This window comes from Felis catus, chromosome B3 (genome assembly GCF_018350175.1).
Source record: "Felis catus isolate Fca126 chromosome B3, F.catus_Fca126_mat1.0, whole genome shotgun sequence".
NCBI classification, from domain to species: domain Eukaryota; kingdom Metazoa; phylum Chordata; class Mammalia; order Carnivora; family Felidae; genus Felis; species Felis catus.
Window position 1 is genome coordinate 63,628,873 of NC_058373.1, and position 16,790 is coordinate 63,645,662.

The 16,790-nt window shown below is 39.0% G+C and overlaps 1 long non-coding RNA gene across 1 annotated transcript; it reads left to right on the forward strand.

Annotated features, from left to right (window-relative positions):
* Positions 1-1,211: 1,211 nt before the first annotated feature.
* Positions 1,212-7,724, forward strand: LOC123385986. Its single transcript, XR_006599331.1, has 3 exons — positions 1,212-1,677; positions 3,526-3,608; positions 6,025-7,724. It is a non-coding gene; the product is annotated as an uncharacterized LOC123385986 (long non-coding RNA).
* The last annotated feature ends 9,066 nt before the right edge of the window (positions 7,725-16,790 follow it).

Genomic DNA, 16,790 nt, shown 5'->3' on the forward strand with positions numbered 1-16,790 from the left:
ATATTTATACCTTTTACCAGTAATAGATTAAGCCTCTCATTTCCTTGCACAATAACTGGCACACTTAATTTCAATAATTGCCAGTGTGGTAGGCAAAATGCAGTATTTTGTTACCTATATCTAAATATTTTAGGGGCGCCTGGGTGGCGCAGTCGGTTAAGCGTCCGACTTCAGCCAGGTCACGATCTCGCGGTCTGGGAGTCTGAGCCCCGCGTCGGGCTCTGGGCTGATGGCTCGGAGCCTGGAGCCTGTTTCCGATTCTGTGTCTCCCTCTCTCTCTGGCCCTCCCCCGTTCATGCTCTGTCTCTCTCTGTCCCAAAAATAAATAAACGTTGAAAAAAAAATTTATAAATATTTTATTAAGAAGTGTAAGAATGCAGTTGCTGTTCAGTCATGTTTTTCTTCTCTGAATTGTCTGTTTTATTATATTATTTATAACATTTTATTGAACATATTTTTAGGTCTTTATTTTTGTTGTTTTTATTGCTGATTTCTAAGTGCTGTATAATTAAAGAAAATTTTTTTTTCTTGCCATGAATTTCTATTACATTACTATTTGCGTGTGTGAGTTTTCCACTTTTAATTTTTAAATTATGTTTTAATTTTAATTAAGTTTCAAATTTTGTTGAAGGCATTTTTGGCATTAAGAAGTTTGCTGCTTAGGTAGTCAAATCTATCAGTATTGCATTTTATTGGTTCTACTCATAAAATATTTACTTATTCATAACTATTATGCCCCAAGATCAGAAAAATGTTGATAATTTTTTCCACCAGATTTTTAAAATGGTGTTACTACTCATATTTAGTTCTTGAGTACATCTGGAATTTAATTTGGTCTCTGTCATGAGGAAAGACGTTAACACCCTCCTTTTATATTTAGCGTAGCCCCTAAATAATTCACTATTATTTGAGATGAGACCCTTTCTTTCATAAACCATGTTTTATATGTATTTGAATTTGTTTCTAAACTTCATATTTTGTTCTATTCATCTTTTTATTCTTAGACTTCTACAGTTTCAGTTATTTGTTTTATAATATGGTTTAATAACTCCACGAATTCTCTCTGCTTGTTACTACTTTCATCTTCATTTTATTATTTAAAGCTTATTTCTTGGATACTCTGATAGTTCCCCTCTCCCGGGTATATTTTAGAATAATTTTGTCACATCAAATATTAAAAAAAAATGTCCTATTGGTATTTCAATTTCAATTAAAATTGTAGTTGAGTTTAATGTGTTTCTTGAGAGATCTGACATCTTTTCAGTAGTCTTACTCAGGCTCTTTATTTGTGAAGTGACCTTATCCTCTACAATTATGGAGATTGTATCAGATATTTCTAATTCACCACAGGGTGTAGATGACATGCTCTATATTCGCCCCACAGTTTGCTTTAGAGGCTGTCTAAACACTGACATTTGGCAGCGGGTGTGGCCAGTTTGCGAAGACTAAGTATCTAACCTGGGCTTACGTCATACGCACGCAGGCACGCACACAGGCACGCACGCACCCACCTGCCAGCCCCCACGCTTGCGCCGCTTGTCTTTCAAGCAGGGGACTTGAAGTTGGTTAAACAAGTAGGAGGCGGAAGAGAAATTTGGTCAGGAACTGGAGCGAGTAGGTGATTTTTTAAAATCCCTACTTTCGTTGGTGGAGAGATAAATTACCCCCGAGTAGAAGGTAACTTTCCCAGAACCGTGAATAATGTTATTTGGATCAGAGACCACTGGCGATGACAAAGGCTGTGGCAGAGCTGAGCTCGTGTCTCAGGATAACCAGCATTCTGCTCTCAAAGGTGGGAGGGGGAAATAAGCTGAGCCTGAGGACTCAGTCCTCTCAGATCCCCTTCCTTGGCGCCTTTGCTCTCTCTCTTCTCCCTTTCTCACCTCTGTGCTTCTGTGTGTAGTTAGGTGGGCAGTGAATGTGGCTGCACTGTAATCAATGATTTTGACTATTAAAAATCTTGTTTTTTTAATTTTTAAAAATGTATATTTATTTTTGAGAGAGAGACAGAGAGAGAGAGAGAGAGAGTGTGAGTGGGCAAGGGGTAGTGAGAGAGGGAGACACAGAATTCAAAGCAGGCTCTTGGCTCGAGCTGTCAGCACAGAGCCCGATACAGGGCTTGAACTCACCAACGGTGAAATCATGACCTGAGCCGAAGTCCAATGCTTAACCGACTGGGCCTCCCAGGCACCCCTAAAAACCTACTTGTTAACTTCTCATTAATTATGGATTCACCCAGTAAGATAAATGTTGAAAGGCGCTGGGAATGGGTGTTGCATAAAACACTTAGACATTGAAATTATTTCACTGATCTGTGCTGGTGTTTTCTCTCTTTTACATACATACAGAACTGTCAGTTCCCCTTCTATTTTATGAACTAACTTTTGGGACAATGATTTTTATCTTAAACTGCTATTTAGAAAATAAATATTAATTTCTCCTGCTATTTAGTGGAAGCTGTAAACACATTCTTAAGTAATTCTAAGATTTCTCTCCCCAACCTGTCCTTCCTGCCATCTGAAGCCTCAGGTTTTTGTGGCCCCTCATATCCTTCTTCCCTGACACTGAATTGCCCTCTAACAGGGATTTTCAGAACCCCAGTTTATGCATTTTCTACCTTCCGTAAGTCCTGCACTCCTTTTTAAAAAAAGTTTGATTTATTTATTTTGAGAGACAGAGAGAGACACACACACACACACACACACACCCCTGCATGCACTCTCATGTGTGCAGGTGCACTCATGCACATGAGTGGGGGAAGGGCAGAGAGAGGGAGAGAAAATCCCCAGCAGGCTCTGTGCTGCCAGCCCAGGGTAGGGCTCCAACTCACAAACCATGAGTTCATGACCTGAGCTGAAATCAAGAGTTGGATGCTTAACCGCCTGGGCCACCCAGGTGCCCCAAGTCCTTTACTACTGATTGATACGCCCCAATGAAAGGTGCAGCAGTTAATCACCTGTTTTTTTTTTTTATTTTTTTTTAATGTTTATTTATTTTTGAGACAGAGAGAGACAGAGCATGAATGGGGGAGGGGCAGAGAGAGAGGGAAACACAGAATCGGAAGCAGGCTCCAGGCTCTGAGCCATCAGCCCAGAGCCCGACGCGGGGCTCGAACTCACGGAGCGCGAGATGGTATCACCTGGTTTTTTAAAGGGGAAGGGACCTTTGTCCTGATAACTGCAAATACTTTAACAACGAAAAACTCCCAGAAGGATAACAAAGTGAAACATGTTCTTTACATATTCTCTGGGACTTCAGAGAAAGATAAGAAAGTCAACATAGTGTGTAGGATAACAGATTTCTCCCTGCAGAAGAAGCTATAGGAAACAGTACTGCATTTTCAGTTCTAGCGGTGTCCCAACAGATGCTTAAGAAGGAGGAGGAAATGGGAGGGAGACATTAGGAAGTAAAGCGAATCAAATCACTCTGATGGTGAGCCTTAGAGTTTGGATCTCTTGCACCCCAATAACCTTCTGTTGTGGTACGACTGTCATCTGAATCCCAGGATGCTTAACCCTCTTCTAGGGACTGTTGCACCTGGACACAGCTGACTCAGCGCGACCTGGCTGCCTGCCTTGTTCTCCTCAGGAAACAGCCTGTGCTGGCAGGTAACAAAGGATCCCATGCCTCTTGTGACTTTTTCACAAGTCTAGGGTCCGGGGCCACCTGTTAAAGGTATTTGAGTAATTCTAAGCAGTGCCTGATGTCAGAGGTTTTCCTGAATGGTCTCAAGACTTGACTTATTCCTTGCTTTTCTCTCTTCCATTATCCTAGAAAATTGGAGCGGGTGGGCAGGATTGGGAAGTAGAGTCCTGTTTTTTTACCTGGAAATAGTCCTAAAATTGCCTCACAACTCCCACATTAGCCATCTGGTCACTTTCACCTTGAATACAGGACCATTGAAGGTTAAGAGTTGAATTAAAACTATGTAAAGATCGTTTTTATTTCTAAAGCAGTTATTAAGAAAAATAACAGGTTTTGTCTGTAGGGAAGATGTATGTACTTGTGCATCTCATATTTTGTGGCCTGATACTATATTCTAGTATTCTAGTATAGTATTCTAGTATTATCTAGTATTATAAGACCAGCAACCACACAGATAAGGATAATATGTCTCATGAACCAACTCCATGTAAAATTTTGCTTTAACTTTCCGTTTTAAGAATACAAACAAATTATTTGAAAAAAATTCTGGGAAAAGTGAAAATCCTGGGGACGTGAGGAAAAGGTGATGGCAAGTTGGTCTTTGCTCCTTTTTCCACTCTAGGTTTTGGATAGTCCTACCTTTTTGATGTTTGTAATATGAAAGAGCACTTAAGTATTGTTTGTGGTATGTTTATCTTCTGGGTGCTGTTTCTTGTAGTTGGATTGGAGTCTCATTTTGTGAAGAGTTGATTTTGAGCCAACAGCCTGTTCCATACTTGTAGGAGGAATTCATTATGGGGAATGAAGGGGATAGGAAGCTTTTCTCTGTCGTAGCCAGAGGACTAGAATAAAACAAGCATCTCTAAATTGCTGGCCTTTGGGTTAGAGTCTTGCCTTTGGTTTTCTGTGGTGCATATACAGAATCCCTGTTTTATTTCTGAGCTATGGGCAACTCTTAAAGTCAAGGTTTTGTATTTTTGATCTTCACAGCGTCCCCATTACAGCCTGAAAACAAAGTGAGGTCCGGAGACATGAAAAATGTTTCCCTGGAAAATTCTGGATGTGAAATCAAAAGAGAGTTCTTAGACTAGAGTTTTGGTATTTTTTAATCTTCTTGAACAAAACATAACTTAGATATCAGAGCCAAAATAATTTGGTTCAAACCAAGTCCTACTTTTTTTTATCTGTCCTGTTTTATCTGGGACTCTCAGAAGCATTTATGAATTTCTGCCAGAGAAAAGGAAACATAGGTATGGAATTAACTTTAAGAAGAGGAAGGGTAGATAGGAGCAAACTAGAAGGACAGATAATATGTTGTGGGGAGTGTAGAGAATGAGGAACAATTCATTCTAATTGTGGGCAGTAAAGGAGAACTCCAGAGAGGAGGTGGTATTTGAGTTAAACTTAAAACATTTCAATACATTGAGAATTGGAGGACGGAGAACATTTCAAGCTGAGGCAATAATGTAAACACCAGCACAGAAGCATGGACAGACTTCCTGCCTTAGAAAGATCATTTCCCATAGGCATTAACTACAAGTAGAGTGACTCCATGTGTGCTCACAGCAGAATATGCAGAATGTGCTTGTGTACATCAAGTCAGCTTCTTAAGTGCAAAATCAGGTGCAGATCACTGTCTCGGGATGACACCTTGCAGTCCTCAGACATCTCAAGATGTAGGCATTGACCAAAAATGAACAGAGCCTCGGAGGGGAAGAAAGCTTTGATCAGTTGTTATGCTGTCACATAAATGGATTTTTCAGATTACCTGGAATCTTAGAAGATTTTTTTTCTTTTATTCGTATAATTCGCCAGTCTCGAAAATAAAAAAAATAAAATTCCTTAGAATTTATTCCATATGGAAAGAAACACCCTTTCGTGATTAATAGTGACCATGACTTATCACTACTCAGAATTTTCAGCACTGGGAATACCAGACCTTCTGTTCTTGTTAATATTTCACTTCAAGCAGGTTAAGCATAGACCTAGACAGAGTTCCTCTGGAGTATGGGTGGGTTTTAACAATATCTCTTACTTTATGGCTCCATAATAGAAAAACCAGGAGACGTTTTACCAGCAGATGAGAAATCTACTTTATGGCATCCAGATGTCATTCTTGTTTTACATGGATCCATGTGAACACATTTTCTCCTTTTTTTTTTCTTGGCCATTTTCATTATCTGGCTATAATCTTTGTGGAGCACAATATCTTTCTTAAAATATAAGAAATGGCTATTGCTATTTCAAGCCGAGGCAGTGAATGAGCGAATGAATCAAAGAAAGAGAAGGAGGATTCAGAAGTTTGAGAGTTTTTTTTTTTATTTTTATTTTTTTTGATTAACCACTTAACTATGTCAACATATGAGTTTTGAATTCCAGGTCTCTGAGAAATATTGAATGCTGAAGCAAGGAACCAAGATGGACGATTATAGAAAATGTCTGTGCATACACATGAATGCAAAGAAGTGACTACTTACCTGCCCCCGGTGATGCCCAAAAACTGAGAAGGAAAGGCAAATGAAAATGTGCACGTGTCTATGTCTTTGGGTTCTGTTTTTCTCTAGAAAACAGGGGCTATAAGAAAATCCTAGCTGTCCCATATGGTAAGGATTGGCATCTTTGCACTAACTGAAGCTCCTGTATCTAAGATGACCAGTTCCGAAAGAGTTGGAATAATAAGAGTTGCCACAATGACAAAGGTATCTCTAATGAATCTTTGTTGATTCAAAAGCAGTTTAGGCTGATGGCAATAGTATCTTACATTGCCACAGAATCATCATTAGGAACATTAAGATGGTTAACATACTTTTTGATAGACATCTCCAAAGAAGACTTAGTTTCATTGACATAAAATGTAAGGACAACTTGAATTCAAGAATTGCCTGCTTTATGTAAAATTTCAAGTTTACCAGCCATCTCTCAATTTGCTGGAATGAATGTGCCATCACTGCTTAGTACTTAAGAGAGGAAGTATTATCCCATTGACCAAGAAGAGGAAATAAATTTAAAATGCTTCAAGTACTATGCAACCAAACTAAATAAGAAGAAAGAAGCATCTGTGTTCTTATTGATTCAGAGAATTAACCACGAAAATGCATCATCTCTAAACAATCTGGGATTTGTATAAGCACCCTACAGAGTGCAAAACATTGTCATTTATGTTTATTGATTGATTTTTATGTCAAGTCTCTGTGCTCCGTTTCATGGATAAGGTTTGGGGAGATTAATTATGGATTCCAAACTAAGCAGCTAATAAATGGCCAAGATGGGACTTGAAACAGATACTCTTACTGCAGGTGCCATCCTTTTTCTACCAAACCAGATGCTTTAACTTTGAGTCTTCATTTGTTCAAAGCTTTTGAGCAGAGATTTGCAAATTTTCAAAAGAACTTTTCCAATAGACAGGGTCTTGAGGTGAGCTTGTGTTCTCATGAGGCAAACATCCTCCATTTCCTGTTTCGGCTGTGGTTTTGGTTTTGAATCTTCTCCGTCTTCTCCTTTTTTTTTTTTTTTTAACCTCCTGTTCCTCCTTCTCTGAATCTTCTTCCACTTCCATCACCATCATCAGCATCAGCATCATCACATCTCATCATCAAACTCAGCTTGCAAATGGGGCACAGGGTGTGGTGGCAAGGGAGTAGTCATCTATGCTAAGTTATCTGGTTATTATCCACCAAAGAAAGGGGAAAATATTTCATTTGTTCTTTGTCTCTCTCTCTCTCGCAATAATCCTCCTCTTTGCTCTTTTCCCCCTTCACTTCATCCTTTATGTTTTCCCCACTTTATCAGCTCTCCTCTAAATACCTAACCACAGAAATTCCAAAGCAGCTGTTTTCTGGGGCAGAACAACCATCTGCCTCCCTGCTTGGGCACCACCCTTACATACCAGAGATGGACAGGCTGTTCTGATCTCTCTCTGCCTCAGAATCTAGTTAACCACCTTCACAGGCTTCGTTCCACAGGCCACACATCAGCCTGTGGCTTCAGTAACATGTAAAGATGGATTTGTTGAATTTCAGTGCAGGAGCAGAAACCAGTGTATGTTGCCCATGACCCCCCCCCCCCCCCCGCCCCCCAATGCCCGCCCCACCACACACACACACACACAAAATCACTCTCAGCTGTATCAACAGAGCTTTAATTTAAAATATGAACTCTGAGATCATAGTTTCTCCACTTCAGGAAGTCTTCTCCTAAACCAGGCCATATCAAGCCAAAAGCAGCAGTGTGGGGACCTGTATGGATATGGAAGTGCATTCTTCCTCAGATGTGGCATTGCCCTCTGGTCCATTCTAAACAGCACCATGGATCCATGTAACAAGATAGACTTAGTTTAGGGAGTAGAAGTTCCAGTCTTCCAGAGAGTCAAAGATAAGCTAAAAGTAGCAGCAACAAGACAAGCCACAAAAGATGGTTAATTTGGCATTTATATAAGTTGCCAGCTGTGGCCTTGTAGTCACCGGCCATTGGTTAGTCTCAGGGACAGGTAGATTCACAATCTCTGAGGCTGTGGAGTGGAGGCAGTGGTACTCCACTTGGGTCCTACTTCAGTACTGGGGTACTCCTTACTCGGAGGCTGGAAGTATTGATTCTCCTCCAGGAGTTGCCCGTGGCCATCAGTGCTGCCTTGCCCCAGGCCATGCACCCTCCCTAGGGATCAGCCCATATCCAGTGGCTGGTCCATGTGCTTCAAGTTAGGAAGACTCTGCAGAGCCATTCTTGCCCAGAGCTCCCTGTAGAATCTCAGCCAGCCTCTGTCTTGGTCTGACCCTAAAAGCAGCCCCCAAAGAAAGCTCTTGCATGCAATTTTGGAGGCTCTGAGTTTGTTCCCTGGGGAACCTGATCTACCACAGATTCTTTTGAAACACTTGAAATATGTCAGGACTTGGTGGAGTAAAAAGCCCCTGGACATCCGCCACAGTGATTCTCTCATATTCTAGAGAATAAAACAAAAGCTTTTCATTAGGAATTCTTAGAATGCCTCTTGCTAAAAAAGAAACTATTTCATGTCCCATTGACCTATGTAGGTAAGATGTGAACTGATCCATCAGGTATGGCAGCTGCATGTGTCATTGGCCTCTGGTCGTTACCACTTCCTTTATGGGGGATAGTTTGATCAACAGATTTTTTAAGAAGTCTGAAAATGTTCCTTCATTAATAGCTATAAAATGATAATCATAAAATATAAAAGGGATTTTAACTGTTTTCATATAGCCTAAGAATCACTTTCTTAAACATATGACAACTGTATGTATGTGATATAAAAAGCACAATCATTTATGAAAATTCTTTGGGATAAAAACTGAACATTGATAAAATGTTATCCCTAAATTGCTTTTGTTGTTGTTGTCTCTTTGAGTTGTAAGAGGACAGTATAATAATAGCTAGCATTTACTGAAAAATTATTACCCTTCAGTAGCTATGCTAAGCACTTTATATATTGCTAAAAAATGATTACAGAAGACAATTCAAGTGATACATACAAACTTTGACACTTCGTGAAGTGGACAGTCTCCTTTCGGAGAACAGCAAAAATGGGCTGGAAAAGCAGAAAGCTTTCATGGGATATAGAATAAAGAACAAAGAAGAGATAAACAGAAAATATAGAATTGGTTGGGGCCACATAGTCAACTTTGTTTGAGATGAGAAGGCTCAGAGTTGGTTTGGTGTTTGGGGATTGACGCTCTGGATACACTGCATTTCTGGTCAAGCAGGACATTTACAGGCACGTGAAAATTATGTAAGTTTTGATTTGCTAATGTGGCACCCCAGGCAGAAGCAGCTTCATCTTGGGCCTAGAAAGTTATTTCAACAGTCTCCACTTTTGAGCATCTTCTTGACCATTTTTCTTGACTAAGAGGTTTGATTAAAAATATGGGTCTTCTTGGGAAGCCGGGGTGGCTCAGACAGTTAAGCGTCCAACTTTGGCTCAGGCCGTGATCTCATGGTTTGTGAGTTTGAGCCCCGTGTTGGCCTCTGTGCTGACAGCTGAGAGCCTGGAGCCTGCTTCCGATTCCGTGTCTCCCTCTCTCTCTCCCCCTTGTCCACTCACACTCTGTCTCTCTCTCTCAAAAATAAATAAACATTTAAAAGATTAAAAAAATATGTGGGTCTTCTTGAGCACATTATCCTAAGCAAGTGTTTGGATGATTGACCCCTCAGAACATACAATGAGGGAGGCCCAGGTGTTTTAGGTTTCTGGACTTGGAACTGTTGTAGTTGTAATGCCACTAATTTGGTGGACTTCTGTTTACAGCCTTGTGGTCTCTTTAGAGTGGAAAGGCAATTCAGATAGAGGATTAGTAGAATGAGTACTCAAGAAAAGGAGCATAGGGGGCAGTAGTAGGAGTCACGTCAGTCTTACACAGTCATTTATTTTGGATACCTCTTGTGTCTTCGGTTTTTCATTAGCCTTTTGCCATGAATCTTCCAGTGGAGCTATTTAGGAATCTTGAAGCCTTTCGGAGTCTTCTGCTTTCCAGTTAAAATAGGTATCCCATTCTATTTGTTTGATTTGAGAACGCTTGTTTTCAAGTGCACTTATTAGATGAATGATTTGTCTAATTGGAATGCTCCTGATAATGGCCACTGTAAATTCTAGTTGTCTTAGTAAGATTTTGCCATTTTTGTAGCTAGCTAAAGCTTCTGGGGCCATAGTTCTTGGACATAAAATAAGCAGGTGGGCTAGAAGGTGAGGTGCTCAAGTCTTAGAAACTTGAAGATCCTATATCTTTAGCTAAGACTGGACTCTCTCAAAATCACATTAATACATAAGAGGAATGTGGGGCCGAATTGGGGATTTTGTGGTGTTTTACAGTATACCTCGTTGCATGGAAATTTTCTGAAGGTTGGCAGGTGACCTAGTGTTAATCTAACCCATTCTAGGCACAATTTATCCTAACATGGGAATCTTAGAATTAGGTGGCAAGAGTGCTATTACAGCTTTTAAGTGTACACACTCTGCCCATCAATTTTATGGCTTTGGCTTCTGAGATTCCCATATGCAATAGATTTGTATTATTTCCTTCATAAGAAGATTTCTTTACAGTGGCAGATGCCTTGATGGCTTTTAACAGTCTGATTTGTACAGACTTGAATTTTTATTTTGTTGGGTTGAACAGTCTGAATTTCTTGTCTTAATTTATTCCCCCAAGTCCTCCAATGGTTTATGCTATGGACTTACCAGAAGGTTTTATGAGGCCCTAATGGCTGCCACCCACTGTGGGATCTCAGTATGATTATCCCAGTAACTTCATGTGATCCCAGAACTTTTCCAGGAAATTTAACAAACCCTGGCACCTTTTTGGGACTCCGGGACCATATGGGAACACACACACACTCTCTCTATGTTTGTATATGTGTATATGTATATAATAATATTATTATTATTTTAAATAAAATTTATTTGGATCAGGGAGCCATATGCAAGGGAGCGTAGCTCACATCTGAGAGTGCCTTATTCATGGGCCTTGGTAAGAACAAGAGGAACAGTGAAGTTGAAGGGTTCAGTGGGCACCTCACCTATGCATCTCCTACTGTTGGCCATTAGTCAGCTTTGGATCTCATTCCTTGTCACCAAAAAGGGTTAAAGAAGGGTTAAAGAAGATGGTGTAGGTGATGCAATAAACTTTAACACATCATAAAGCAGGTGGTCTCCTTTCAGAAATCTACTTAATGAGGTGAAAGACAGGAAGCTTTTATAGGATAAAGAATAAAGAACAAAGAAGAGACAAATAGAAAATATATGATTGGTTGAGAAAGTTCCAGAAATGGCTTCATGTTTGGGGACTGGGTAGCTGGACATTCTGCATTTCTAGTCAAGCAGAGTATTTATGGGGACACAAAAGTTATCTAAGTTTTGGTTTGCTAATGTGGCACTGTGGGTAGCAACAGCTCTGCCTTGGACCTAGAAAGTTATTTCAGCAATGTAAATATCATCACATTTAATATTTGCAGTGTCTTTGTGAAATTACTGCCATTCCCATTCTCCACATCAGGGAATCAAAACACAGCGAGGCCGAGTAACTTGATAGTTAGAGGACAGAGCTAGAATTTGAACTTAGATATATCAAACTTAGGCCATATTTTTAACCACTATGCTTAATTTCCCCCACTCGAGTCACTGAAAATTCTTTTGTTTTAAAGGTGAAATGTTTTTTTGTCCAGTACACTAAAACTGTCTAGCATTATTATTTTTTTTTTAATTTTTAAATGTTTTGTTTATTTTTGAGAGAGAGCACAAGCGAGGGTTGGGACAGAGAGAGAGAGCAGGACAGAGGATCTGAAGTGTTCTATGTGCTGAGAGCAGCAATCCTGATGTGGGGCTTGAACTCATGGACTATGAGAAATATGCATGGGTTAGAGACTAGTTTTAGCAATAAAAGGATGTAAGTAGGTAGATGGTGTCTTCATACACTCTGATTTCCTGCACTTATTTTTGTCAGTATCTTACCCAGAGCCTTGAATTTGTTTTGAAAGCTATAGGAATTATGACTATTTCACTGTAAATATGACTACCTTCTTTGTTTTTTAAGATGACTCCCACATCTTTTTGTTTTAAATGTTTATTTATTTTTGAGAGAGAGAAAGAGAGAGCCAGAGCACAAGTTAGGGAGGGGCAGAGAGAGAGGGAGACATAGAATCGGAAGCAGGCTTCAGGCTCAGAACTGTCAGCACAGAGCCCATCGCAGGGCTCAAAGTCACAAACTGTGAGATCATGACCTGAGCCGAAGTCAGACGCTCAAGTACCTAAGCCATCCAGCCTCCCCAAATGTGACTACCTACGTGCTCGCTTCGGCAGCACATATACCAAATGTGACTACCTTCTTGCTGTCACTTCTGTCCTGGTTCTTGAGTTTTTAGTGAATCAGCAATGTAGAATTGGCTTAGTTTTTTAACAGTGCTTCATGTTAATTCTGGATAATTAATTTATTTCTTAATTATCTGAATACTTGTAGTTTTAAAATTTTTTTTTTTTAATTTTTTTTTCAATGTTTATTTATTTTTGGGACAGAGAGAGACAGAGCATGAACGGGGGAGGGGCAGAGAGAGAGGGAAACACAGAATCGGAAACAGGCTCCAGGCTCTGAGCCATCAGCCCAGAGCCCGACGCGGGGCTCGAACTCACGGACCGCGAGATCGTGACCTGGCTGAAGTCGGACGCTTAACCGACTGCGCCACCCAGGCGCCCCTAAAATTCTTTTAAGTCACTATGAAACCCTGTGCTCCCATTTCCATACCTGACTAGATAAGTTTGCAAACTTCTTTTTTTTTTTTTTTTTTTCTTGACTGGGTTTGGGAGACAAATGATGGGCAAAACCTTTCTCTTCTGAGCTCCATGGGTGCTAGTCAGAAACATGATTCTTATTCTTCAGTAAGAATAGTCAGTATGTCGGTTTCAAATTTGGGGGTTTCAGATTTATGACTTCCAAGTCCTATGCCCTGCCCTAAAGTCAGGTTATTGACTAGGCAGTGGATTAGCAGTCTTACTTTGTTCTTTATGTTCAAGCAGACACCTGCCAACATGTTAGCTTTTGGTGGATTGATCATAAATGTGGTCATTATTTTCTGGTTGGAAAGTCCCTTTATTTCAGAATTTGGGGATGACCATAGCTTAGAGTTCAAAAGCCTATCCAAAGCTGGGAGCTGAAAAGAACTGTGGTATCATCTCTGTACCTTCCTCCTTTAGTAGTTTTGAGGGGAAATCACTGTCAGTGAAATATAGCAAGAAAGGATTAATATCCTTTAAAAAATTAGTTTGGTATTTTTATTGAGGTATATGTGATCACATCATATAAATGTAATTATAGTAAAATGTAAAAATCTTAAATTTTGACAAATTTATACATCTGAATTAAGACATGGAACATTTCCGTCACTCTAGAGCATTCTTTTATGCCCCTTCTCAGTTGGTCCCCCAGCCCCAGAAAGTCATCCTCCATTGATTTATCCCCCCCCCCCCCGCAATTAGATTTGTTTGTTTGCTCGTTCTTGAAATTCACATAAATGGAATTATGCAATATGGATTCTCTTGTCTCTGGCTTCCCACCCCCCCCCCCACTCCCTCAACACATTATCTTTAAGATTCATCCATGTTTGTGTCAGTAGTTTATTCTTTTGTTGTTATTGTTGTTGTTGTTCAGTCATTCTGTTGCATAAACATACTATGATTTGTTGATCTACTTTTCCGTTGATGGAGATCATGCTTTTAGTTTTTGGCTCTTAGGAGTAAAGGTGCAATGAACATTCTTGTACAATGTACTTTGTGAACATTATGTTTTCATTTCTTTTGGGTGAACAAGGAGAGGAATTGCAGAATTGTAAATAATATTTGGCATTTTAGGTTTTCTAATTTTAAACATTCTAGTGGATGTGTGGCATATCTCATTGTGGCTTTCCTTTGCATTTCCCTGATGACTGACAATGTTGAGCATCTTTATACCTTTTCTTGTAAAATGTCTGTTCAAGGCTTTGCCCATGTTTATTGGGTTATTCATTTTTTTAAATTACCTAATTTAAAATTTAGTAATTTTTATATATCCTGACTACCACCTATACTTTGTCAAATATATGTATATTTAGGATAATGTTTTATGTATATTTAGGATAACCTTTTTTATCGTTTGCTCTTTTTATCGTTTTTTATCGTTGCTCTATTCTTCACTAGTTGCTCAAGGACTACAATGTATGTACCTAAGTTACTATAGTGTATCTTGAATTAATAAAATCTCTCTATATATATAATGTAAGATGATTATACCAGTATAATTCTCTTTGCTTTCCCTGTTCTTTTTTCAATTGCTGTAATATTATTTGCTACATGTGTTACAGATCCCTAAGTCAATGCTTTTAATTTTACTTTAAACAAACATATTCCAAAGAAATTAGGAAAAATAATATTATATATTTACCTACTCGTTTACCATTTCAGGCACTTTTCAGAACTTTCTGTAGGACCCGATTAGCCATTTTCGAACTGGTATCATTCCACTTGAGCCTGAAGAACGTGATTTAGCATTTCTCACAAGTATAGGTCTACTGGTAGTGGGTTCTCTCAGCTTTAACTTATATGAAAATGTATTTCATCTTTTTCTTGAAGGATATTATTACTGCATGTATGTAATTCTAGGTTGATGAACTTTTTTTTTTTGAAGCAGAATTGCATCGTTTTGCTTCAAAAGTCAGCCATTATTTTTCTTATTTTAGCTCAATATATTCTGTTTTAAGGATATTCTCTTTCACTTTGTTTTTCAGAATTTGTTACTATATGCTTATAATGTAGGACCATTATTCCTTCGGCTATTTTTTTTTTCTGGTCCATTCTTATTGTTTGAAAACTCTCCTTATGTGTATGTTATTTATGTATTTGTTAAAGTTTATTAATTTATTTTGAGAGAGAGAGAGAGAGAGAACATATGCTCAAGAATGGGGAAGGGGCAGAGAGAGAGAATCCCAAGCAGACTCTGCACTGTCAGTATGGAGCCCAATGTGGAGCTCCATCCCACAATCCCTGAGATCATGACCTGAGCTGAAATCAAGAGTCTGATGCTTAATCAACTGAGCCACCCACATACCCCGCCCCCCCTTTTTTTTTTTAATTTAAATTCACGTTAGTTAACATATAGTGTTGTATTGGTTTCAGGAGTAGAATTTAATGATTCATCACTTACATATAACACCCAGGGCTCATCACAAGTGCTCTCCTTAATGCTCATCACCATTTAGCCCATCCCCCCACCCACCTCCCCTTTAGCAACCTTCAGTCTGTACTCTGTATTTAAGAGTCTGTTATGGTTTGCCTCCCTCTTTGTTTTTATGTTATTTTATTTTTCCTTCCTTTCCCCTATCTTCATGTGTTTTGTTTCTTAAATTCCACATATGAGTGAAATCATATGATATTTGTCTTTCTCTGACTGACTTATTTCATTTAGCATAATACATTATAGTTCCATCCACATTGTTGCAAATGGCAAGATTTCATTTTGTTTGATCACCAAGTAATACTCCATTGTGTGTGTGTGTATGTATGTGTGTGTGTGTGTGTGTATGTGTGTGTGTGTGTATATATATATATATATATATATATATATATCACCTCTTTTTTTATCCATTCATCAGTTGATGGGCATTTGGGCTCTTTCCATACTTTAGCTATTGTCGATAGCACTGCTAAAACATTGGGGTGCATGCACCCCTTAGATTCAGCATTTTTGTATCTTTGGATAAATACCTAGTAGTACAATTGCTGGGTGGTAGGGTAGTTCTATTTTTAATTTTTTGAGGAACTTCCATACTGTTTTTCAGAGTGGCTGCACCAGTTTGCATTCCTACCAACAGTGCAAAGGGGTTTCTCTTTCTCTGCATCCTTACCAACATCTGTTGTTTCCTGAGTTGTTCACTTTACCCATTCTGACAGATGTGAGGTGGTGTCTCATTGTGGTTTTGATTTGTATTTCCCTAATGATGAGTGATATTGAACATTTTTTCATGTGTCTGTTAGCCATTTGGATGTCTTCTTTGGAAAAGTGACTATTTATGTCTTCTGCCCATTTCTTCACTGGATTATTTGTTTTTTGGGTGTTGAGTTTGATAAGTTCTTTATAGATTTTCAATAGTAACCCTTTATCTGATATGCCGTTTGCAAATACCTTCTTCAATTCCATCACTTGCTTTTTAGGTTTGTTGGTTGTTTGTTTCACTGTGCAAAAGGTTTTTATCTTGATAAGGTCCCAATAGTTTGTTTTTGCTTGTGTTTCCCTCACCTTTGAGACATGCCTAGTAAGAAGTTGCTGCAGCCGAGGTCAAAGAGGTTGCTGCCTGTTTTCTCCTCTAGGATTTTAATGGTTTCCTGTCATACATGTAGGTCTTTATACATTTTGAATTTATTTTGTGCAAAAAAGTGGTCCAGTTTCATTCTTTTGCATGTCATTGTCCAGTTTTCCCAGCACCATTTGCTGAAGAGACTGTCTTTTTTTTCATTGGATATTCTTTCCTGCTTGGTCAAAGATTAGCTGGCCATGTGTTTGTGGGTCCATTTCTGGGTTCTCTATTCTGTTCCATTGGTCTATGTGTCTGTTTTTGTACCAGTACCATATTGTCTTGATCACTATGGCTTTATAATATTACCTGAAGTCCAGAGTTATGAT